Genomic DNA, 27,792 nt, shown 5'->3' on the forward strand with positions numbered 1-27,792 from the left:
AGCCATTTTTATTTTGGTTTCTAGTAGGTGGCGTCTAAGCTTCTTGGATCCTGCTTTATATAAAGTTTTAATAATGCCTTTTTTTTCTTATAGATATTCAGTCACACTTGCTACTCTCAGTCTCCGTCCCTTTCAGTGTGAGCACCAGCTTTGGAAGCATTTGCTCAGATTACACTCAGTCTTCATTGTATTAGGTCTTAGAGATATGTGGGGAGAGGCCTTCTGGGTTGAGGGATGGAGGCTGCAACTTAGCCTCATGGTTTGCAACCATAGCTGGTAATAATCAAATGTTGTTTCTCTGCCATCCCCGCTTATTTGCCATCCCCATTTCTCTCTTTTCTACCCAGGTCCCTAGGCACTGCTGCTAGCCATGTGGAGCTCACAGCTCTCCCAGGCAGGGTTGTTCAGGGAACCCCCCACACCTTCTCCCCTTCCCTTGCTCCTGCAGGGAGCTCCAGCTGTGAGAGGCAGTTTCTTTGTTCGTCCTAGTCTACCGCCCAACTCCCAGGGTTCTGACCTGTGTTAGCACCTAGGCGCAGAACCCACATCAGACGTGCTGGTGTGTAGTTTGGGTGTCTTTTGTTGAGTTTTAGATATTCAGCTTATTGTTTCAAGGGGATACATCTGAGAATGTCTCTCACTCCACCATGTTTCTGATGTCACTCTACATGCTTTGTTGTTGTTGTTGTTGTTGTTTTTATTATTATTTCTATTCTGGATTTAGGCAGAGATGGTTTCCCAGCTCATATTAGTTTCGGGTGTACAATATATTGATGCCAATGACGCACTTTCAAACAGTTTGCCAACCAGAGTCTAGTCATCATTTCTCACCCAGCCAATTATCACAATATAAGTGACAGGATTACCCTCCCCTATTTTACTTAACCTTCAAACCTATGCTAATGGAATATTGACATGACGTGTGGGGAAAAGTAGCTGAAAGATGCACACACACTGATCCAGACATTAACACATGCAAAAGACACTTTATCCATACATGCTGATTTGCACGCACACTTAAGCACACACACAATGCATCCACATCCTGAGACACACAGTAAACCACACTACAACCCCCTTTGAAATGTTCACACAGGTAAATAAGGACAGACACTCACATATAGACACATGCCTGGAAGACCATATCCACATTTCACCCCATCACTCAAACACATACCACTGGCAGTGAAAACACCCAGATAGGCACTCTTCACATCTGGGACTCAGCATCCCAAACAGTTAGGGACATGGTAGAGGACCACAAAACCAGCAGCAGGATGGGCTAATTAGGTGGGTCATGGCTAACCACGATGGACATAGACATATAAAGAACACCAAAGGCAAGCAAGAATCACAGTCAGCTCTAGAGTCACACTATATCTTGACCTTCAGCTGCAAGAGTAAAAGAAACCTTAAGGAAAAGGGACATGGCCTGTTTGAAAATTCACATGAGTTGGAATGGGATGGGGCATGAAGGTGAAAGCTAAAAGTAGAAGGCAAAAGGAATGAGGGAGTCAGGGAAAAGAACAGGGCTTTGGGGTGATGGTTAGACACAGCAAAAGACTGGGGGAGGGGAGAGTCCATAACCTGGTCAGCATCAAGCACATGCATAACAGCTGTGATTTATTGATAGCTAGCCTTCCTGCTAAGGACCGTTATTGGAAAACTCACCTGTGCCAGTTTAGAGGTCCAGAGAGGCTGAATTGATGTCAACTGGCCCCTGCCTGGCCATAACTCCCCTCTGGGCTTTCACCTGCCTTAGGCATGGCTACTTCGCCATTTCGGAAGAGCCACGTGAAGACAGGGCCAGGGAGAAAGAAAAACCTCCAGAGGGGAAGATTCCAGGCTCAAAGAGTGACTCCTCATCCCTTGTTTGTCAGCCCAGAGGCTTGGAGCAAAAACATGAATATTAGTGAACTGGACTGTCATGGCATGGAGAGAACTGAAACCCAAATGGCCAGCTACCGTGCAGGTTTCCCACTGTCTGGCCAGGTGCTGATTTCACAGGTGGGGACAGAGCAGTGACTGCCAGACCCTCAAATGCCAGGACATTGGCTGGCCTGGCCTTCAGGGCGAAAGACAGCACCTGGCCAACTCTTGGCTCATGCCTTCCCTGAGACTTGGTTTCTTCATCACTGCTGGCATTGAAGATGGCAAGCCAGTGATCGTTAAACAGCCAAGGTTGCCTTTGTGTGTCCTGAACTTCAAATGAGTGCTCAGGATTCCTACATACAGCTGAGACTCCATCAATACCACACTCTGCTATGGCCCCATACTACTGAGTCACATCACCTCTTCCCCAATCTCAGCCCAAGCCAGACCAGAGGAACAGGGTGTGCACTTTTCACTGGCCACAGTGTTCCTGGCAACTGCATGATAGCCCAGGCTCAGGACTTCTGCCTTATCTCCTGCCAGAGGGCCAGCCATTAACCGCTGACCTACTGGGAGGCCAGCCTCATCTACCTTGCATTGAACTCTTTCTCTATTCAAGTCATGTCTGCATCTGCAATCTGTTTGCCCAAATGCCACAGGCTGACTCCTTTGGCCTATTGGCCTTGTGCAGTTGCCAGTCCTTGGTCCAAAAATGGGTAGTCACCAAGCAGCTCTGGGAATTTCGAGGCTGCATTTTCCAAGAACTTCAGCCTCGACCACTTACTCGCCGAACACCACATGCTGTGACTCTGGTCCTTTCAACCGGTCCCCCAGCCCTCCAAGGTTCAGGAGAGATGCCATGGAAGGAAACAGGGCAAAGAAGCAAAACAAATAAAAGCAAATTCTGAGGCTCAGACAATAGACCGGGGCTGACCGGAGCCTCAGGACAGTGGGAAGACAACAACATGTATAAAGAGGGTCAGCCCCAGGGTGACGGTCAACCAGCAGGCAAATGGTGTGGAGCACGCAAAGGACTAAACAGCTGTTGGCTAATGAGTTAGCACACCTGGCCTTTTCCTAAGATTCTGAAGCCATGTATTTCAGCTAGGTTTCATTTATTACTAATGACAGACCACAGCAGGCTTTGGGGTGCCAACCCGGAGTCAGGCTTTCTAGTGAGGGCAGAGCTGTGGACAAACTGGATCTCTATGTGGCCTTGATGAGATGGTTTTCAGTTGAGTCACAGAGATGGTCACAAAGAACATTGGTGGCAGGTGAGAGGAAGTTGAAAATGACTGGCAGACTAGGTGCATAAGTGTTTCATGGGAACATATAGAACACATGAATCCCCTGATTTAAAAAGAAGATGACCTCAAAGGGAGGGGTTTGACTCTCAGTGAGAAGTTACCTTGTGAAAGGTCAAAGATGTTACATCGTCATATTTTCTGGATTGGATAGCCTAGAATGGAGACACAAAAAGAAAGTTGTGATGCTGACTCGACGCTCTTTTTCTCAATATTGGACAAAAAAAGTAAAGCTTTGTGACAATATGAACATTCTATCCCATGGTAAATGCTCTCAGGATGGCCCTCTTTGCTCTCAGGATGGCCCTCGTTTATAGTTCCATGATCTAGGTTGAATTAGTTTAGACGAGTAATGTGCTGCTTCCAAAATTATGTTACAGAGAAACGTAATTTTGTAAATAACATTTCTTAAAATAAGCAGAATTTTTTTGACATAAGTTATCAAGAAAGTGATAATTCACAAAAGCTATATGGTAATAAATAATATACAGCCATTAAATCTTAAGATTAAAGCTTGAGTTTGCCTTATTTGAACAATTTCTGCTATACAGCATGAACTGGGTTTTATATGTTGCCTTTGTTTTTAAGAGCATGTATATCTAAGTGTTTTCAAGTACAGACTTCCAGTTTTGTCCTCCAGACCATGTATTTCTGCCCTATAATCCTGCATACAACTAATTCAATGGAAAATTTAATTTGTTTTTATTGCAAGCCAATTAACTTTTTCTTATCAATGTGACTGAATTTAACACATTTCAAATAAGTGTCAGTACTTATAGATATACATTTTCTCTGTAGGCACCAGGAATTGTGGAAAGAGTTTATCATTATAGAGATGTATCATATTCCTGTTTTACTGGTAATTTTTTATCATAGAGATAGTAACTCCATTTCCTTGAGTTTTTTCATTTGATAAATTAAAATAATATCTACCTGGTGGGATTATTGTGAAGATTAAATGAAAATATATGTATCAAACACTAGTACAATGTCTGCCACCTGGTATGCAGTGGTCCCCCTTCTAGAACCAGGCATTAAAAATATACATAGTAAAATGACTTTCACTATGTATAAAAAATAGAGTGATTAAAAATATACATAGTAAAATGATACTTCATTTTCTTCTTGTTAATAAGTTTTTTAACTTGAATTTTTATTACTCTTTAAGTTGATGGTTGTTCCTTTTGATGATGGTGAGCTGTGATGTCCAGCAGTGCCACAGTGAAAATTCTTGTCTTATATGCTGGAGAAATCCCATGCTTCACACAAGGGGAATATAGGTATTGATTACTATTAGATCTTATAATATATGAAAATTTTTATTTTGTTTTGTTTTGGTCTCTAAAATTGATGAGATATGAATTTATCAATGAGATAGACTTCCAATTCTAGTTTAAGCTTTTCTAAATTAACATTATATTTATTTTAAGGTTAATATAGTTAAAATGATAATTTTGTGTAAAGAATATCAGGTTTAGTAATGTTTCAATAAAAAATGTATCCATTAAAATGATAAAAACAAGCTTTTAAAAATAAATTATGTTTTTGGGTTTAAAATGCAACTGACTAACGATCTCGATGATGAGAAGTACACATTTAGTTTCTTGCCAGATATTCTATATTTTCTAATTTTTGATACATATCTGAGCCGATACTTTTAAAAAAATCAGTGATATACATGTCCATCAAAAGATGACTGGATAAAGAAGACAGTACATATATGGTAGAATATTACTCAGCCATAAAAGGTGAAATTTTACCATTTGCAACAACATGGATGGACCCAGAGGGTATTATGCTGAGAAATAAGTCAGACTGAGAAAGACAAATAGCACATGATTTCACTTATATGTGGAATCTAAAGAACAAAATAAACAAACAAACAAAAGAGAAATAGACTTATAGATACAGAGGACAAACATATGGGTGCCAGATGAGAAGAGGGGTTGGGATACAGGTGAAAAAGGTAAAGGAATTAAGAAGTGCAAGTTAGTAGTTACAAAATAGTCACTAGGATGTAAAGTACAGCATAGAGTCTATAGTCAATAATATTATAACTACGTATGGTGCCGTGTACTAGACTTATTGGAGATATCAGTTCATAAGTTATATAAATGTCTAGGCACTAGACCTGCAACTAGTATAGTATTGAATGTCAGCTGTAATTGAAAAGAATATAACATTAAAATAAAAAGAGATTTTAAAAAATATTTTAAAGATTAAAGAGTACGTATGTATTTATGTGCATATATTATATAGTATAGCTATAGAGTTAGTATGTACACTCTCTTAGATCAGGCTGCCGTAACAGAATATCACAGACTTGGTGAGTTATACAGCAGACATTTATTTTCTCACAGTTCTGGAAACTGGAAGTCTGAGATCAAGATGCTTGCATAGTCAGATTCTGGTGAGGACTCTCTTTCAGGTTTACAGAACGCTGCCTTCTCATTTGCCCTCACTAGAGGAAAGCGAGAGAGGGCAAGCAAGCTCTCTGGTGTCTCTTCTTATAAAGACCATCAGCCCCAAAAAAGGGCCCCACATTCCTGACCCATCTAAACTTAATTCCTTGCTAAAGGCCCATCTCTAAATATTGGTCCATTGAGGGTTAGGGCTTCAACATATGAATTTTAGGGGGAAACAATTCAATCCATGTTGTATATGTGTGTGTGTATGTGTGTGTGTGTGTTTTGTGTTTGTGTGTGTGTGTGTGTGTGTGTGTGTGTGTTTAGGAAGTGAAGAATTTATTGAAAAAATAATAATGACATTTAAATTACTGTATTTTAGAATTGCTTCATAATTGGATATAAGTGATAGCAAGATTTAGAATGCTCTCCTGAAAACATAGTAGAATTTTCTTTCATGATTGTTTTATTTGTTTTATTTTATTTAACTTGTCTCCAAGTTAAAACATTAGTGTACTATTATTAGGATATTAGGACTCACAGGAGATATTTTTCTCACAATGATTTACTTATTCTGGGCATATCATTAAAAGGCAGCTAGTCATTGTATTCCAGAGGTTTTCAACCATGGGTGGAAATGAAGAACTCTATGAAAATTACAATACACTGTGAAACAGTAATAGAAGCTCTGGTACTAAGGAAGCATGTTGGAGAAACATTTAACTGTTTCTGAACATGATAAGCATAGATTTGAGCTGTATTTCAAAGAAAAGTCGAGTTTAGCCACTCCACAAAAATGTGGAAGGATGTACCACACTAAAGACTCAGCATACACAGAATTATAAATAAGGAATATGGGAGAATGTATTGATTCCAGAATATTTCAGTAATTTAGTCTATCTAGAGCTAAATTGGAAATTACACAATGATACAAATTGAGATTCAAGAAAAATGAAGATTTCATAAAATAGACCACTTTATTATATTCTGGAATTTAGATTTCATTTCTCTGATAATTTCTAAAAGCTACGTGGGAATTTTCAGTTAGAGCAGGGGCTAAGATACTGTAGGAGGAGGTAGGTGATGCATCTGGGAACATTTACTACATTCAGCCAACTAGTTTTCTCCTTTCATAAAATGTTGTCTTTATGATATCTAAGCACCAAATTAAATTATGTAATATAAATAGAGCAGAAAATCCTACATAACACTTATGTAAGACATTGAGATATACACTATATTTAAAGCAATAAGAATTATTGGCAATCTCTCTTAAAGGCTATTTTCTTCATTATGTATATTATTACCAAAACACTTCCTTTTTTGATGACATGCTAACCTGTGGACTCCAGTTCTTTGCTATGGAACATACAGTTTTCTACTCTTTGAGGATTTCCTTGAATGTCTTCATTTTGGTCTTCTCAAGAACCAAGATGGATGAAAACTCACTTGTTTCTTACCAACTTATCTTGGACATACTCACAAAAAATGTACTTACTTTTTGAGATGGGTCCAAAACTTCCTCGCAGTTTCAGCTCAGTAAATTCCCAACTTTGTTCTCCTGTCTACCCTATCATGTTGCTCATTAACTTTCCTAGCTAAAATATTGTGGCACTAAGGCCAAGGTCATAGATCTCATCGGAACATTGCTCATTAGTTTTCTTTTACTTTTTTTTTAAATTGTCTTTATTTACTGTCACCATTTAAAAATAATTTTTGTCAATGAATAATTTACCATTCCTTACCTTCTCTGCATAGAACTACTAACTGCAAATAGATTCTATTAAGTTGTTAACTTAGAGAAGAGATACTAGCCAATTATTCAGTTCTAAAATTAATAGCAGTCATTTGAGCACATAGGGAAGAATTTTTGACCTTCCAAAGGATCATTTCTAACAATTGCAAATAGTGCTCTGATTGTCTCACTTCGTTTCTTATTCTAATGCATAAAAGCAATTTGGTGATCTCGTTGCATACTGCAGTTTTTGAAGAAAATCCTACATTATGAATCAATAGAATTACCAAAATGGATTCAGTAGTACTTGGATAACGGACAGGATTGTTTTGTCTTCTATAAGGCACCCAGAAATTTGGATAATAAAAAAGTCATATTAAGTATTGGCAGAACTTACTACTCTTTGAATAAATGTGAATAACTGAATCTAAATGTGTACGTAGGCTTAAATTTGACCTAAAACATGGAATAAACTATGAAAAAGGAAACTAAAGCTGATGATTCTCTTCTTCATCAATCATCTCTTTATCATTTATCAATGATCATGCTTTTGAATATTTTTTATAGAAGTACATAGCAGAGAGTTCCCGAGCCTCCTAATTCATTTCCTCTTACTCCTGGGCATACAGTTAGACTACATTTCCTAACCTCACTTGCTAGATGGAGCCATGTGACTGAATTATGGCCAATAAAATGTTGAACAATATGGTCTGCATCATTTCTTGGTATGACTTAAACTTTTCACCTGTTGGATGTGTGAAATGGCAAAAAAAAAAAGAAAAGAAAAGAAAAGAAAGCAGGAAATCTTGGGAGCCATATGTTGACTATTATAGAAATACAATATAAAAGGAGTTCAGACTTTTGAATCACAGCTTGGAGAATAGCTACCTAACTAGGAATGCCCTCAATGAACTGCTTTGTGAGCAAGAAATTTAGAGACTTATCTACCATGTTAGCTAGTACTATTTCAACTACCATAGTTTGTCAATATTTTATTAGTATAAAACAACTAATAACATAATAATTATTTTAGAAATTTTCTCATTATATTGCAATATTTTGCAGTTTGTCATTTTTAAAACAGCATTCATGGTAAAATACTTTTATGCTTATATTGTTATTTTATATGTTCAACTACTAGCTTTGGCAAAATACTTACACTATTTCAGATTGCTCTGATGGCCAACAGTCTCTATCCTTAATGGAAAAAAAGAAAAAAAAATAAAGTGATTAGTTGCTGCAAACTTAATATCTCCTTTCCTCTCTTATTTTTTCAAATCCATTTTCTACCTCAGTGAGACACACATAAATTCCAGAGATGCAAATCTTATTAATCCCCGATTATCAGGATGATCCTTTGTGTTGGAGTTGAAGGATGGCAGAATATGCCATAATTATGCTACTTTGGTATAAGGATAATTTGAGCTAAAAGCACTTAACAAACAACAAGTGCAAGAAAGGCATTCTAATCTTTCCTCTTCTTCCTGGAAACAGGAGATCAAAACTCCCATGTGAATGATGCCTTTCCTGCACAAGGAGAAAAAATATTCTTTAACAGGGAGTCAACACCAAGAGGATTCTATACAAACAGGCCTTATTAAAATAATTCTTATCTCCCTTTAGCCTCCCTACATAGTTTATTTTCTACAGCTATCTCTCTCTCTTTGTTCAACTTAATATGAAGGCATATAGTTTCTGTCATTCCTTTGGGTCTTCATTTCCTTATGAGGACTCCCATGGCATGTAAACTTTATATAACTATATATGTTGTCTCCTGTTAATCTGTCTGTTGTCAGTTTAATACTTAAGTCTAGCAAAAACCCCTAAGAGGATAGAGGTAAAAGTTTACCTTCCCTACAAAATTGTGTCACGTAGAAAAACTTGCTTCATGTGATGAATATTTGGGGGACACAAATTTATAATGTAAAATTTCTGTTTTTTGTCAGGTATGGGAGGAGGATGCTCATGAGTTAAACACTGAAGGCAGTCATCCAAGATAAGTAGCATTGTGAGGTGAGGTTTGGTATTTACAATTCAGGAATGTCTTAATTTCAATACTGACTTTTTTGAATTCCTTAGGAAAAACTAGTTTTCAATATATGACCAAAAATTAAAGAGAGGTTCTAAGGTATTCATTTATTTTAAAATCCTGAACTAGATTCTTAACCTAAACCCCTCCCTTGACTCAATTATCTTATCTTATTTTTGAAATGGCCAGTCATTAAATGTTTAAATCTCAGAATAAAATGATTAGTTAGATTAGGGCAGGCTGCTGTGACAGTCTAAAATGAGTGTTTCAACTTGATGGTGGCTCTTCTGCTTGCTGTTCTTCCAAATAGTCATTCAGGGACTTAGGACAATTTAGTGCATTCCATCTTGACCATTGTTTCAAAAAACTTCAATCACTGTTATTTCAGTATATGAAAGGGAAAAGGGGCAGAAGTTGACTTCCAGAGGTTTTCTGAAGTGAGGTGAAAATTGCAAATTTTATTGCAGCTCACATTTTATCTTGAAAATGCAGGCAAATGTCCACATTTGGCTTTGAAAAGGCAGGGGAATTCTCTTCATTATTAGGCAGCTATGTCTAAGTTCCACCTCTATTACTGAGGAAAAAGGAGAATGTTTGTGGAGAACTAGCACATAACATGTGCAACTTTAGACACATTATAGATATTGATTGTTGTAGATATTCTAAAATAAGATAGTTTCTATTAAGAATATGTACTATTGGGTACATGAACCAATGGTATAATAGTACAGAAAGATTTTTAAATATATATTAGGAAAATAGAATATATTCTTCTTCAAATAATAAGAGAATTAATACTTTTTTTTTTCCTTTGAATTCAAAACAATATCAGATGAACTTTTTTGGATGTTTTAAATCATTTCAAATTATTTCAGCTTATAAAGTCTTGATATCACATATTCCAAACTAAACCTTCCTGGACTACAAGCTAAATTTTGGCTACTTGATTACAATTAATTGTTTTCCCCATTATCCAGAGAAGTCTAATTATCTTTATCACAAAAGAAAATGAAAAATAAAGCATAGCAGAGTATAAGTGAGAGTTATGAGATGTAAACTAGCTTTATGGAAGCTATCAAAAAGACTTGAGGGGTGGCATTTACTATTTGGCAAAACATTTTCCAATGTATCTGTCCTACATAGACACAGAAACAAAATCCATTGTTGTTTTCATAAAATTAAAAACATTTAAACATTGAACTACTTCTGATGCTTGGTTGCTGGAATATAGCAACAGATCTGTCATATTTCCTAAAATTATAATAAACATCATAGTAAATACTTTAATATTCACTAAAGAAGAAAAACCTATTGGGTTCCAGCTAATTTTTTGGTGACAGATAATTAGTAGGTTAGCTTATCAAAGCAAAAGTAGCAATACAACAGAAAACCAAACATTCATTTTACATACTTAATTATTAAGTCTGTTTTCATATTTAAAAACTTCTTTTCTGCTAATGGTTCTTTGAAAAATAAATAAATAATGAAGTTGGTAAAATTGGTCAAGGATTTTACAAAGACCACCGTAAATATTAAGTGAACTAATTTAGCTTGTCAAGATTAGAACAGAAATTTCTGACATTATTTTTCTTCTTTATAATTTATAATATTGGGATATTTTATATGTGTAGGAAAAATATTTGATTTTTGTCTTTTCTCATATCCTATGAACTAAAGTTGCTTCCTGTTGGTCTGGCTACAAGTGATTTTTCAGGGTAGGAGGAATCTCATAATGGGAAAGAACTTTGCCCCATACAGATATGTTAACTTTTATAATGGCCAGATTTACAGTAATTCTTAAGATAAGTATGCACTTGATTCTTTTTGGTCCCTACATCAGTTGTAATCTTTGAAACAGACTTAATTTTGCTAATTTCATTACCTCTTCTAGCCAATCTTTACTTGAGCCATTTAATTGGGATAAATGGAGTATCAAGACATTTGTTTTATTTGTCATTAAATGAACAATTACATTTTCCAGAATGCACTGAGTTCCTCTTAAACTTTTGAAAGTATATATAACTCTTCAGACTGTATAATATTTATTATTTAATTGTAAACAACATTCACATTATTTAGAAGCATACACACAATGCACAATTTCAAAATTGTAACAAATATTTATTTTAATGCATCATTCCTGTTTTATTTGGTTCTTTCAGTTTTCCTTTTTGGCAAACAAGGAAATATCAGTAATTTCAGTGTCTTCGAGTTTGCATGCTCAAATAATTATATATTTATTTTTCCTCTCTTCCCTTTTCTTGAAACTAATTTCTTAAAGAGTTAATGGCATTTTCTTTATCTTTTGTTATTGACATACCCCTTCTTTCTCAAAATCATCTTCAGTTGTCTTCAATTTTTTTTGCAGTGAATTGAGTTCAAGTATTAGCCCCTCCCTCACATAAATAAGCATTAATTTCAAGTTATTGCCATTCAGGCAAATACGAATATTCTCCATATCTACATTCAATCTCATATCTTAATTTAAACCATCTTTCTCAATTTCATTTTCACTGGAAGTAGAGTAAAATAGGTTACTCTTATCATCAAAATTCTGTTCTTTGAGTCATATCATATAATGGATGAAATCTACCATGAAGATCATTTAGTCAGCATAATAATTTAATACTTGATTTTTCTAATATTCTTACCACAATATCAACTGGTCTTTTAAAAACTTACAATTGTGAGGAATTCACCCCTTAATGTTTGCATAGCTGTGAAAGTTGGAGTTAGTCCTTTTGCTGAGATTATTATAACTGTATTTATTCTCTTATATTATTTTCTATGCACTTTTCTCTGAGTCTTTGTCAATTTTAGCATTCTCTCCCTCTTTTAAGCAGTACGACTGTGTAGGGGAGGAAAAATAATTTTCCCTGTACCCTTCTGAGTTCTTAGTTGAGACTCTGTAATAAAAAAAACAAATTAACGAGTAAAACAAACAAATTTATTAATATGTATACTTTATATATACATGGAAGATACCTAAGAAAAATGAGTAAGTCAAAGAGGTGGCTTTAGAATTCAAGATTAAATATTATCTTAATAGGGAAAGGAAAAGAGGTATAAGCCTCTTATTAGAGTAAATAGCTTTTTGGGAAGAAAAATGGGTTCTTAGAAGAGTAGATGGGAGATATGATAGTTAGTGACAAAGTTTGTCTGGGTGTCCCGTCCACTGCTAGTCTGTTCTCCTGTGATAAGAATCAATCTTTGCTAGTTGATGAAGCTCCTAGGGAGAGAGAGTCTATAACAATTGAGTTCCTTTTTGAGGATCTGACTTTAGGTAGACAAGGGGAGTTCAGAGAAAACCTCTCCCTGAATTTGCTATTTAATTAAGTGCCTATAGCTCAAAGTAATCAATATACTAAAGTGGCATATTTTGGGGAGGCACATCCTAAACTTCTACTGTTGTCATTTAGGGTGGCATATTCTGCCACTCTTCAAGTGAAATTGAGCTAAACTCTTTGGTTAAGACAGATGTGACAAATAATGCTTTCCTATTTATTATTAGAAGATATCTTGACAAGGATTGGGCTTGGGAATAAGAACTCTGTACCTTGTAGTGTCTGCCAGTGATGTGGAAGAAAAGAGTGATAGCAACCATGTAGTTGCTGACCTAAGAGAAATATTAATTGGAGTTTCTCATACTAGTTTAAAATATCCTATAATGTCTGGCACTCTTCTACATTGTAATCATATTTAAATAATGGCATACTATAACCCTCAGTTTTCTTATTCATTTTTTTGTCTTCACATAAATGAATACATATTAAATCTATTCAATGTATTTATCTTCATTATAATATTTCAATGTATATTAATACCTACATAAAAGTTCTATATTAATCTTTTAAATTTCTTCATCTTTATTTTCCTCAGAATTCTTTTTGTAGACATTATGAATACTTTGAATTTAATTTACATATTTTGAAATACAATATTACTTTTTAACTTTAATCTCCTAATGTCCTGTGTTAGTTCAGGTCTGTCCTCTAACAATTAGACATCAAAATGAGGTTTAACAAACAAATATTTTGTTAGATGATATTCCTGTGTGAGAGAAATGATGAGGAAGCAGGTAAACCTTCAAACCATCTGACTTCTGATCCCAAGTGAAAAAGAGGGAGAGAACAATCCTAGCCTGCTGTATCTTTTAAGTGATTACTTTGTCATTTAAGTGAATTTCTGCATGATGATCAGGGAGTCCTCAAAACATAGTGAGATATTAGATAAGTCATGTGTCTCCCAGGAAGGCACATGCCTTAGCATCTCTGCTTTTCTCATTCATTATCTGTAAGCAGCCCTTAGGAAGCATGACTTCAACATAAGCATAGCAATAGACTTCAGAGGACAGCCACAGGGACCTTGGTCGATGTGCTTCCTATAGTTGGAGATCTGTGAAGCACAGTCTCATTGCTACCATCAGTCCACATCTGATGAGAGGTTTTCAGTCAATTATCCATTTCGATGTTTTGGAAAAGAGTTGTACAGTTATAACAGAAAATATATTTTATATCTCTTTCATTTAATCAAAACAGAAATATCAAAATTCTAATAGCAATGCAAACACATAATATTACTTTAGAATAAAGGGACGCTTGTAGGTCAAGTTAACATTTGGAGGAATGACATTTGCCCTCCATTTCAGGATGATGGACTAAGACTTATACACACAAGGATTCACTTGTCATCTGTTTTAGAGGTAAATATCATGGAAAGGTCAATACATCTGGAATAGATCATAGATGCTAAATGTGAATATTGATTTTGAATGGGTAATGCGATATCTTACACAATTTACCAAAAATTTTATTAAAGACAGTTGTTTACATCTTTTCCAAACAAATGCACTAGAAATATAGACATACCTGTAGTATTTACTTAAAATGGAAATGTATCAACATTGATTATTAAACTTTGCATATGTAATGCCACATTTATGTTCATTTTTAAGGATTCATATATTTTAAAATGCATTTTCTATAAAAAACAAATTCAAAATTTTTATTTTTTATATATAGAAAAGAGGCAAATGTACCTAACATATTTTTATTAACCTCTTGAACAAGTTGATACTTTGCTGACTTTTAGAGGAAATATTGAGTCATTTTCAATTTCTAGTATTATTCAAATGTAATACATCAACAATAAAGTAGATTTTAAGTTGTTGAATAATTGTTTTATTTATATGTAAAATTTAAAAACTGGGTCTAACATTTGAAAATTGCAAATTGTGTTATTTTATTACAGCCATTATTCAGATGGGAAAGATGTTTAAAAGTAATTAATTGGGAGAGATTTATTGTAGTCTATATTTTCAAAAAATAATCAATTCGAAATGTTAAACAGATATCTACAAATTCGTTTATACATCCATGATATGAATTTTATGATGCCACCTATTCAAATACTTGTATTACAGTTAGAGCTTTACAGTAAAGCATGAGTAAGGACTAGAAAGAAAATTTGGAAGCCATTTGCTTAAATATGATAACATCAGCTACACAATAGCAACATTTTACTTTAACGAGTTGAGGTAGCAAATCATATGTATCTATTGCTTTCAGTCCAGAAGGTGCTTTAGAGACAAGTGAAAAGAGTTTTGTATGCTATTTTGCAGATGATAAAATAGTAAGAGTAGTGTATTCTATTTTAAATTAAAAACAATACAGGTGAAAAGATGTTCTTAAAAAAGCATTTGCATGATTTTGAACATAGTTATTTAGGGCTGGAGTCTTAATGTAATACTTCCTTCAAAATTTCAAAAAATAGTGTTATTCAAATAAGCACACACATAAACTAACATATTTTATTATGAAATTCAGAATTCCATCATGGCAAAATTACTAATTTTCTCTAAACCTGCAGACTTTCTCCAGAAAGCAAAATATACAATGGCTATAAGAAGAAATCATATTTCAATAATAACCCTAAATATAAATGAACTGAACTCACCAATAAAAAGGCACAGAGTTGCAGAATGGATCACGAAACAAAACTCAACCATATGCTGCCTCCAAGGGACACATCTCAGTTCCAAAGACAAATAAAGAGTCAAAGTGAAAGGGTGGAAAATGATATTTCAAGCAAATGGCATTCAGAGAAAAGTGGGAGCAACTGTACTAATATTGGATGAAATAGACTTCAAAATTAAAAAAGATAAAGCAAGACACGAAGGGACACTTCATAATGATAAAGGGAATCATGCACCAAGAAGACATAACACTTTTTAATATCTATGCTCCCAATCATGGAGCTCCAAAATATGTAAAGCAATTACTAACAGAACTAATGGGAGAAACAGACTAAAACAATATCTTAGTAGGGGAACTAAATACCCCACTGTCAGATATTTCAGATCATTCAAACAGAAAATCAGTATGGAAATATCATCCTTAAAGGACACATTAGACCAACTGGACATAATTGACATATACAGAGCCTTTCATCCCAAATCATCTGCTTGCTTATCCATTCTTCTCTAGTGCACAAGGAACATTCTCAAGAACTAACCACATACTGGGATACAGAGATAGCCTCAACAAATATCAATCAAGTGGGCTTCATCCAAGGGGCACGGGGATGGTTCAACTTATGGAAATCGATTACCGTGATAAACCACATAAACAAATTAAAAAATAAGAATCATAGGATCATATCAATAGATGCAGAATAAGACTTCAAGAAGATACAGCATCCATTTTTGATCAAAACACTTAACAAAATTGATATAGAAGGAAATTGATATAGAAGGAAAGTACCTTAAGGAAAGGCCTTATATAAAAAACCCTCAGCCAACATCAAACTTAATGGTGAAAAACTAAAAATCTTCCCTCTAAGATCAGAAGCAAGACAAGGCTGTCCCCTGTCACCACTGTTATTCAATATAATATTGGAGGTCCTAGCGAGTGTAGTCAGGCAAGAAATTGATATAAAAGGCATCCAAATATCACACGAAGAAGTCAAACTGTCACTATTTGCGGATAACATAATTCTCTACATAGAAAACACTCCACGAGACTCCACGAGAACACTACTAGAAACAATAAGTAAATACAGTAAAGTCTCTGGATACAAAATCAATGTTCAAAAATCCATAGTGTTCCTATACTCTAATAATTTAGCATCAGAAGAGGAAGTGGAAAAATAATTCCTTTTGCAACTTTAACAAAAAAGAATACCTAGGAATAAGTTTAACGAAACATGTGAAGGACCTATATAATGAAAACTACAAGACCCTATCAAAAGAAATCGTTGAAGATACAAAGAAATGGAAAGATATTTGTGTTCTTGGATTGGAAGAATCATCATAGTTAAAATGACCGTATTATCTAAAGCATTATACAGATTTAATGCAATCCCCATCAAAATCCCATCAGCATTTCTTAAAGATATGGATCAAAAAATCATCATATTTGTATGGAAGCACAAAAGTCCCCAAATTGCCAAAGCCATCATGAGAAAAAAGAACGAGGCTGGAGGCATCACTGTGCCCAACTTCAAATTATACTTTAAAGTGACAGTAATCAAAACAGCATGGTATTGGCAGCAAAACAAACACAGATCAGTGGAACAGAATAAAGAGTCCAGAAGTAAACTCATATTTATATGGGCAAATAATTTTTGACAAGCCAAAAACCTACAGTGGAGAAAGCAAAGCTTCTTCAATAAATAGTGCTGGGAATATTGGAAAGCCACCTGAAAAAAAAAAAAATGGAACTAGACTGTTGTCTATCACCACACACTAAAATTAACTCAAAATGGATTAAAGACCTGAATATAAGACCGGAATCAATAAAATGCATAGAAGAAAACATAGAAACGAAGCTCAAGGACTTTGGACTTAAAGAGGATTTTATGAATTTGACCTCCAAGGCAAGGGAAGTTAAAGCAAAAATGAATGAATGGGACTTTCATTCATAAAAAGTTTCTGCTCAGCAAAAGAAATTGTCAATAAGGTAAAGAGACAACCATCCAAATGGGAAAATATATTTTGAAGCAATGCCTCCGATAAGGGCCTAATATACAAAGATCTCATATGACTCAATAACAACAGATAAACAAATGATCCAATCAAAAATGGGCAGAGAACCTGAACAGACACTTCTCCCTAGAGGGCATATAAATGGCCAACAAATATATGAAAAGATACTCAACATCACTAGCTATTAGGGAAATGCCAATCAAAACCACAACGAGATACCATCTCAAACCTGTTAGAATAGCTGTAATCAATAGGTCAAGTAATAACAAATGTTGGAGAGGATGCAGAGAAAAAGGAACCCTCATACACTTCTGGGGGAACTGTAAATTTGTACATGCTGTGTCCAGCAAGTGTTAAATCCTGCCATGTCCAGCGCAGCCCCGGAAAATAAACCTGAGTGGGAACAGTGGGAGATTGAGAAAAGAAAGTAAAAGTGGTAGGAAGCCTTGCAACCTAGAATATAAAAACTTAGCAAAAAGTTAGAAAAGACAAGTCAAAATTAATAGTAGAGACAATTGATGATGAAGTTACTTTTTCATAGCAGTTTGTTAATTCAAGGTACACAAAAGTTCCCTGATTCCCTGGGACATGTGAATTTATCTAGTTTCCAGAACAAGAGCTTAAGATCTTCCATGGGTTCACAGGAATAGGTTGCACTTTTCGGTTTATATCTGGATGAACCTGTGAGGACTCATAAGAAACTGGTTTAATTTGAGATAAAAGTACCCACTTGTTGATTCCTTATAAGTTGACACCAATTGAGAACTTAACAAAACTTGGTAGGGCTCTTTCTGTTTACCTTGAGGAATGACTTTTTATTTTTGTCATTGTGCATTGGAGAGAGGCCTATGGGATGGGTCAGGACAAAGTAGGTAGCTCTAGTATCTAGTAAAATTTAGTTTTTCCTTCTTGCATGTCAAGAGTGACGTGAGGTTCCACTGTTGTGATCATGGTGGATTTTATTTTAGGATCAGAGCTTGCAAGTGCTTGAGCCTCCATTATTGGAGGAGAGAGCATCCCCTTTATGAAAGACTTGCTATGTGGGACGAGGTCTTATGAGGTCCACCTCTTCCCGGCTTCCCAGGGATGGATGAACACTCGCCCTTTATAGTACCCTTCCTTCTGCAATTTGTACATTGATTATGCCTCATTCCCAACAATGCCACTCATGGCCAATTAAGATCAAGGCCTTCTGAGCCTGCAAGGTTTTTATTGCCTAGGGTCACCTCGAATGGTCCCTGTATTATGGCAGCTAATATTTGCACTCTTTTTGTACTTTGCTTCCTTCTCTGCCCAGTCTCAATTATTGGACACCTTAAAGACCTGTGGTACCAAGGCAACCTGTGGGGTTGGGGTTTAGGCCCCAACTTTTGGAGCTTCTTTTGAATATTGGGCACATATAAAGTTATGAAAGGTATAGCTAGGAGTTTGTGGCCCTCAAACTTTGGGCTAATGTTAGTATATTCTCTAAAAGCCTCAGAAAGCTGATTGAGGCAACATAAAACACAGAAATTACTTTGATTAAGCATGGAATCCTTGTTTTCTACTCAGAAAACTTTTCTATAACATCAGTAGAAGACTAATAGTCTAAGAAACATTAAAATACAACTTTAATTTTGTATGAGTTTACTTTTGGTATTTAAATGTTCAATCTTGTTTAGCTTAATCACATAAAATTTCCTCTCAGGATTTCTCTTCACAAACTCTCAACCACTTTCTTTATTCCTACAGTTTGTCTCTTTTTACTCATTCAGAAATAACTAACTTTAAGATAAACACCTTTCCTTTAATTTCCTTCACAATAAATCTCTATATTTCATAACTTCTGTTACCAAAACATATTTTCCTTTCTACCATAATTAGAATTCTTAACTGAGCCACCATATTACATATACCATAGACAAATATAGATCAGAGGTTATGCCCATACTCATATTTTCTCATCATCAGGATATGTAACTTCTCTGGGAGTGCTGATTTAGCCAGTTAAAGTCCATTCCTGACTGTCCTTTCCTCCCCTAGCCTGCTGATCTCTACGATCCTCCCTCTTAATTTCTTGCTCCTACTCAGGAGGCAATAGTGGTGGAGGAGCAGAAGGCAGTGGAGGAGTATGTAGATCCTCATACCCCTCCAAAGTCTTTTGCAATGCAGTAATTAACTCATTACTTTTTCCTCCCAGGAGTCTCTGTTCCTCCCAGGTCTGACTATTTACAGTCCTTCTTCTGTATGAAATCTAAATTGCTGAATCCATTGAGTATGCACACTACACCCTCTAGTCCTAAGCATAGTTTTAAGCATCTGTACATAAATATTAGGGTCTTTTGACCCTAGTTGCCCATGTTTTACTCCTGATTATGACGGCCAATCCTTTAACCTTATTTACTGTCTTAAATCTACTTAACATGTGTGTTTTCTTGAATTCTACCAGGCTGTTCTCTGAATTCTCCCTCCTCCTTTATTCTTTTGCATGTGCTTTTCCAAGGGAGTGTCTCCTCACCTGACCTTATTTACAAGTTTTCCCTTCCTCAGGTCCCTGTTCAGGCACCACCTGCCCAGCAAGTGGTAAATCCTGCTATATCCAGTGTGGCCTTGGAAAAAAACCTGAATGGGAACGGTGGGAGGTTGAAAAAAGAAAGAAGACAGAAAGCGGGTATCAGGAGGTCCACTGCCCACTGGATGGACAATGACCCAGTTTATTTTTTGCAAGCTCCTTTTATACAGGAACGTACAATTGCTGCTGTCATAAACAGTTTCTCTAAAGCATAGTAACACTGTTTCTTGTTTTTCCGAGACTACATATTCTCCTGGCCTTCAGCTTATTATCTGTCTGTGGCTATATTTGTATGATCTTGATCTCAGGAGGAATTTGTGGAGGTGAAGTAACCCTTGGTTGCCTTCACAGTTTGCAAGGACCTTGTCAGTTTACAAACCGCTCTCCACAGATACAGCCACTATGGAAAACAGTATGTAGGTTCCTCAAAAAACTAAGAATTGTTCTTCCATATGATTCCAAAATCCCTCTACTGGAGATTTACCCCAAAGACTTGAAAACCCATATCCGAAAAGATATTTGCATACCGATATTCATAGCAGCATTATTCACAGTGGCCAGGACATGGAAGCAACTGAAGTGTCCTATGATAGATGATTGGCTAAAGAAGCTGTGATACACATATATAATAGAAAATTACTCAGCCACAAGAGACGAAATACTACCATTTGCAAAAACATGGACAGACCTCAAGATAATCATGCTAAGCGAAATAAGCCAGGCAGAAAAATTTGAAAATCACATGATATCACTTACATGTGGGATATAAACCTAAAAGCAACAAATGAGCAGGACAAACATACAGAGACTCCAGGACATGGACAATGTACTAGTGATTACCAGAAGGTAGGGGTCGGGGAGGAAGGGGAAGGTAGTCAGTGTAAAGGGAGTCAATATAGTGGAGTAGGGGGAGGGCGAAGTGGGTAAAGCAGATCAAATATATGGTAGCTGAAGGAAACTGGACTTTGGGTGGTAATAGAATATATAGATGTTGAATTATAATGTACACCTGAAAATTATATAGTTGTATTAACCAATGTTACCCTAATAAACAAAAAAAAAGATACAAAATAAAATGCATAAAAGAAAAAACAACAACAAAGAAAAAAGAAGAAAAAACTGCCAGTTTTTCCTAATCGCTTTCATACTTTGTAGATGTTGGAAGATTCCAAGGTTGCATCAGAAAGTGCAGATGTCAAGTCACCTCTTGGAATAATACCACAGGCAATTCAAATCTATTTATCTCTTCCCATATAGGACACATTTGGAGCACTGGTCGAAATAAGCTTGGAGAATGGAGAAAATGGAGTTCTGTGTCCAATATAAAGGAAGAAGAGATATTTGGCAGACTTTACTTTTTCAAAAACCAATTTATACCCCAAATGTGGTTGACTGAAATATATAAGTGAGAAGTGTGGGAAGAGACAAACTAAAATCTTGAAATGTGATTGACTGAAATATTTAGGTGAGCAGTGTGGGGACAGGTGTAGAGGAGTGGTGTATTTTAAAGTTTAAAATTATAGTGCTAGATTTCACTTTCTAGCATAATGAAAATTTATTTTTCACTTTACTATGACCGATGCTTGGAAATTTAAATAGCTGACTTACTAGAACTTTTCAAAATTTACAAGTTTATGTTGCTTCAAAAAATTTTTGTGCCTCTGAGGAATTTTGGAAAGATTAAAGATAATGCTTGAATTTAGTGAAAATTGCAGGAACTAGAAGCCCCTATTTAACAAGAGTTTATTACATACATTTTAAGGACTAAATTTAACGCATTCATTGCACTAAATAGTTATAATTAAATTGCTTTATTTTGTATTACTTGTAAAATTTCTGCAAAAATCTAATTATTAAATATGTTATATACCAGATGACTAATGCTGAATTAAAGATATACAGATAAAGAATAATTAAATTGTGTTTTGCCAGGTTACTTCTCTCTGTAGTCATTGCTTCTGGGTTAAATCTTCACAAGTAAATCATATATGCCTGAGGAAATATCTTCTTACAGACAAACAAGTAAGCAAATTCTTTTTATTTTAAAAGGAAATAATGTATGTTTAACTAGCAACAGCTAGGGCTTGTCGATGCAAAAATAGTAAAGATTTGCATGGTCTTTCACCAGGCTCTTTAGATGAAAGAGATGATGTTTTGGAAAAAGCATAGAAATAAACCAAAGATGTTTCATTTTTGTATGCTTTATAATTTCTATAACTCTTTTCCCTCTAGGCTTTCACCATATTTAACATTAACTTTCTCTTAATTAAAAAGTACGACCATTGCATAAAATTAAGGAAAGTATATGAAGAAGAAAATAATTTATAATCCTGTAGTTTTGAATGCTTTAAAATATGCATAGTTATAAGTCTCCCTGCCCCAGGGCAACACAAACATACACACACAACACCCATAGAAACACACACAAATACATAATTTCGATCATGCATTTTTGGTTTTAAAATCTTGGGTTTTTTTCATTTATGTTATATCAAAAGCATTTTATATCATTAGATATTCTTCAAAAACATCATTTCAATGACTGTTTAATATTCCACCACGTGGACGTATTGTAATTTACTTTTTTCTCCCATATTCCTGAAAATCTACTTTTTTAAACTAGTGGCATTTGAAAGCAGCAGTCCATAATGAGATCCTTGGAGCCCATGACTGCTCTAAAATGAAAACTCTTTACTCATATGTCTACTAGTCCTTCTTATGGAGATAGGATCCATAATTTTCATTAAATGTTCAAAGCTACATTTACACCAAATGAGGATGAATCAATTAGCTGCTAAGTCATATCCTGTAGATTAAATGTATTTTTTTTTACTCTTTCCAAAAGATTTAGCGTAATGATCAAAAAAAAAAAGTTTGCTAGTATTCTCATATATGCTATATAGGAAAAAAATACACTCCACGTGTGTGTTTCTCCTTTACTAAAACACTACTACCACACTTACAACACTTCTGACACCTGATATATGGGTTTGCCACTCATCAAGCAGTTCTCAGCAACACCAACTGGGTGTCAATTTAATTCTAACACTAACTGGAGTTAGTGCGGACCCCACAAGTTAAGGTTCAGCCCCACAAGACTGCCTCCTACTGCAGATGTCAATAAAAAATAATAGGTCCTCAGGACACCCACAACTTTTGTTTGTCTAACTTGCCTATAAACCAGAAATTCCCACAACGCTCCTTCTTGTATTCAGTTTCTAGAACAGCCCACAGAATTCAGGGAATCACTTATTTGCATTTACCAGTTTATTATACACTAAAGGATGTGACAAAGGGTACAGATGAAGAGATACATAAAGTAAGACTGGGAAGCATCCCAGTTCAAGAGCTTCTGTTTCCATAGAGTTCAGGGGTACCATCCTCCTGGTAGGTAGATATATTCACCAACGAGGAAGCTCTCCAAACTTCATATTTTAGAGAGATTTTATGGAGGCTTCATTACATGGGCTTGATCGAATATCAACTCCATTATCAGCTGTTTTCCCTCTCCTGAGAGTGGGGTATAGAAATGAAGGTTTAAAGCTTCTAAAACACGACTTGTTCTTTCTGTAAACTGCAACTATCCAGAAGCCCACCAAAGGCCTCCTCATTACAACGAAAGATATTCCTATCATCCAGGAAATTCTCTTGGATTTAGGAGCTCAGTATCAGATATTCGTATCACTCAGGAAATTAGAAAGGTCTTAGGAGCTGAGCATTAGGAACTGGGGTCATAGACTAAATGTTAGAACAAAATGTTCTCCTGTCACCCTTATTTACAAGGGATTTTAAGAGCTCTGTTTCAGGAGCCAGGACACTAATCCTTTTTGACCAGAGCCTCTCACTTATGATCTCATTTAACCTTAATTACTTAATAGTCTCAAGAAAGAAAGCCATAACATTTCTTTCTGATTGTGTGTGTATGTGTGTGTGTATGTGTTGTTAGGGGTATGTATGACAATTCAAGACTGCCCACTTGATATGAATCACTGGAGTTAATGTACCTTTCCAAGGGCTTAGTAAATTGCATATCCAAAATCCAATCTTTTGTTGTTGCTGTTGGCTTGTATTTTTTTGTTCATTTATATATTTTACCAAATTTATCAATCATTGCTTCTATCTAAACAAAACAGCTTTGGGCTTAAAATATATTTATGTTTTTAATTATATGTCAAAAATACAGTTTATTTAATGGTTTATTTGAACATTTTTTGTCTCAGCTACGGTTCTGCATTTTAAGATAAAATGATTCTTAATAGGCTTGTAATGTCAGAATATTTTTACATCAAATAGTTTAGAGTGTGTGTCTGTTGTTCTCAAAACTGTTGACTTTTTAAAATGAGTTTCTGTAAATTTGTAGTCTTGCCATGTAAACAAAAGTATGGATATTTAATAAAGCACTTTTGCTATGTTTTCCAATAGTGTTTATTACTATTGAAATTCTTCTAATTATAGTAAAAATATACTACATTATTAGATATTTTCTATATAATACTCCATATGGAAACAGTTTTCTTTTATAACTCAGTACTAGGATGTTTTTAATTCAACGGCATTGATATTCTTCCTCTTTCTGATAATGATAATGATGCTGATGACGACAATGATGATGATATTAGTAATACTTTCTTTTCACCTTGAGAGTCAGTAAACTCTGAATCATATTTGAAATAGTGAAGCTACCATGCATGTAATGCCTTTCATGTATTTGTTCATTTAATCTAGTGAATCATATGTGATTACTAGGTTATTGATGAGAAACTTTCATTCAAAATGGGTAAGTGACCTGTGTAAGTTCACACAGCATACATGGAGAATTACTGGTATTTGTTCTAGGCTCTGGTTCAACAGTTTTTACTTTAATTTTTTTTTTAATTGCCTATAAGAGAGGTCATACAGTATTTCTTTTCTTTGTCTTATTTCTCTTAGCACAGTGCCCTCCAGGGGTTCATCCATGTTGCCCCCACCCTTCATTTTCTCGATTAGGTACTGTATCTTTTAAGACATTATTTTGTTTTGTGACCAAATGTGATACCCAACAACTAGAGGACATTTCTTACAGTGCGTAAAGGTAAATTCAAGACAAATAAAAAGACATATTTTTTTTACACAGTTTAACAACAGTGATTAATGATTCGATGCTAATAAAATTTAATTATATAAATTAAATATTTAGTCAAATATTTTTAAAATCAAGAGGAAAAACTAACACACAATCCATATTGAAAAGAAGTTAAAGACAAGAAGAGTAACCAATTTTAAAAAACTAAGATAAGTACATAAGTTAAATATCTGTATATATTTACTATTAATTTACTACTATTAATGTTATTATGCATATAAAGTTAAAGATGCCCAAACCTGGCAGATAAAAAAATTTAAAAAGACTTTAGAAAGATATTTAAGCACATACTATAATTATCTTTCCATAATTATAATTGCTTTCATAATTTATGGCATGGAAATACTATCAAAATTTTATTCCATGGTTTATTTAAAGCTCTAAATTAAATATGATTACATTCTGTATTAGTCTCATAGCAAATATGGACTTAAACATAACTGATATGGAATAATAATATTTAATATTGTAATGACATTGTTAGATGAATATATTATAAAATACTTCAGTTGTAAAAGTTGGATAAATTATTTTGTAAGAAATTTACAATCAATGACTATCAATAGCATAAATATTTATCTAGATGTTTCTATAGATGTTAATTTTTTTAATTTTTCATAACTGCTAAACTGATATTTTAAATGATTATTTGACTGTACTCTCTCTGAAGTTTATAAAATGCATATATCTAATATCTTTATTATTCATGGTAGCCAGGACATGGAAACAACTGAAATACCCCTCAATAGATGATTGGATAAAGAAGCTATTGTACATATATACAATGGAATATTACTCAACCATAAGAAGAAATGAAATACTGCCATTTACAACAACATGAATGGACCTCGAAATTTTTTTTTTTTTTTGGCAATTAGTAATTTAGCATTTATTTAATACACTAAATAAAGACACTGTAGCCCAGGAAATGGTACTTAACACCCAACATGAGAAAACAGAGAACACCATCTTTCTGATCAAAGGAGAAACCTGAACAAATTGATCTAAAAATAATGGGCATTTGAATTTGAACGAGGAAAGACAGGCTCACTGAAAAGAATCTTATCCATAAATGTCCAAAACACCAATAAAAGTGTGCTGCTTGCCTGAAAACTGCAATGCTAAGTTAATTCTCTCCACAATGAAGTCGAACAGATGAGCAGAGATCTTTTTGGCCAGCGTGTCCCTGACGTTGACAGCCTGGGGCCTGTCAGAAATAAGCCAGACAGAAAAAGTTGAAAATCACATAATATCACTTATATATTGTATATAAACCTAAAAGCAACAAATGAACAGGACAAACATACAGAGATCATGGACATGGACTATAGACTAGTGCTTACCAGGGGGTAGGGGGTGGTGGTGGTGGGAGGTAGACAGGGTAAAGGGGTCAAATATGTGGTGACAGAAAGAAATCTAACTATGAGAGGTGAAAACACAGTGTAAATATATATGTGCCTTATTAAGGTGTACAATTAAAACTTATTGAATTCTATTAACTACTGTCACCATAAAAAAAATAAATAATTAAAAATTTAAAAAAAATAAAAAAAATAAAAACCTACTTGGGAAGAATTATCTGGGTGGTGAAAGATGTCTTAGAGTGAACACCTGGATTTCTTGTGATAAATAAACGCAATAGGATAGATTATTTCTCTAGGACTAGTTAGAACTCTCCAGGACATTCCACCTCTCAATCTATAAGTGGGTTATTCAGGCTAGGGAAAGGGGTGTTTTTCAGGAAACCAATTTCATGCAATGTAGTATTCTATGTAAGTTGGAGAAATAAAGAGATAGAAAGTTTAGCAACATATTGAAGCAAGTGTATGCTATAATAAGAATTCAATTAGGAAAGCACAAATTTCTGTGTGGATTCCGAAAAAGACATTTCAATTGATGAAATAACATAAATAGTTGCCTAGAGGGTGAAGGATTTGTATGACACTGAAGAGTAGTTAGAATTCTTCAGTGAACTTTTTTTTTTAGTAGTTTATTTTATTATTAGTTTCAAGTAAACAGTACATTGGTTAAGCATTTATATCATTTATGAAATGATCACCCTGATTACTCTATCTTCCCTCTGGCTCTACATATACCCATTACATTACTGCTGATTACATTCCCTATGCCATACTCTCCATCCCCATGACCATCTATCAACTACTAATTTGTTCTTCTTTAACCTTTCACTGCTTTCTCACAGCTCCCCAAACTCCCTCCTCTCTGGCTGTCATCATATTGTCCTCTATATTTGTGAGTCTGTTTTGAATTAGTTTGTACCTTTTCTTCCTTAGATTCTATATATGAGTCAAATTATGTTGTATTTATCTTTCACTGTCTGACTTATTTTGCTCAGCTTAATAACCTCGGTGAATCTTAAAGGAGGAGGATAATCTAAGCAGAGGAAACAGTGAGCCAAAATCTAGAAGAAAAGAAGTGCAGAGTTTGCATGTGAAACAGAAATAAAAGGCAGGTACCTTGAGAGGAGAGGGGAGTAAAAAAATCTTTAAATGGTGAACATTTTCAAGTGCCGCTTTTAACCTTGAAGCCTGGAGTCTTCCACCATTTCCAATTAAATCAGAGCAAAAGTGATTTAAGTAATTCTCAGCTCATACTTAGAGCAACGGAAATCTTTTGGAAACAATGCTGAATCAGGGCCAACCAAGATCTGGTGCTTGATGGAAAGATGATTTAAAAAATAAGAGAGAAGCTCAGGACTTTTTAAAAAAATATTTTCTTAATTTTATTTTATTTATTTATTTATTTATTTATTTATTTATTTATTTATTT

At 34.7% G+C, this 27,792-nt stretch overlaps 1 long non-coding RNA gene across 5 annotated transcripts; it reads left to right on the forward strand.

Annotated features, from left to right (window-relative positions):
* Positions 1-27,792, forward strand: LOC120589509 (uncharacterized). Of its 5 annotated transcripts, none has more exons than XR_005649514.1 (5): positions 1-4,456; positions 9,263-9,329; positions 21,138-21,902; positions 24,810-24,866; positions 27,359-27,792. It is a non-coding gene; the product is annotated as an uncharacterized LOC120589509 (long non-coding RNA). The 5 variants fall into 5 exon arrangements; XR_005649515.1 differs by lacking the exon at positions 27,359-27,792 and adding an exon at positions 25,716-25,758; XR_005649513.1 differs by lacking the exon at positions 27,359-27,792 and having other exon boundaries at positions 2-4,456; positions 24,815-25,477.

Source organism: Pteropus medius, unplaced genomic scaffold (genome assembly GCF_902729225.1).
Source record: "Pteropus medius unplaced genomic scaffold, Ma_sr-lr_union100, whole genome shotgun sequence".
In the NCBI taxonomy this organism is placed as follows: Eukaryota; Metazoa; Chordata; class Mammalia; order Chiroptera; family Pteropodidae; genus Pteropus; species Pteropus medius.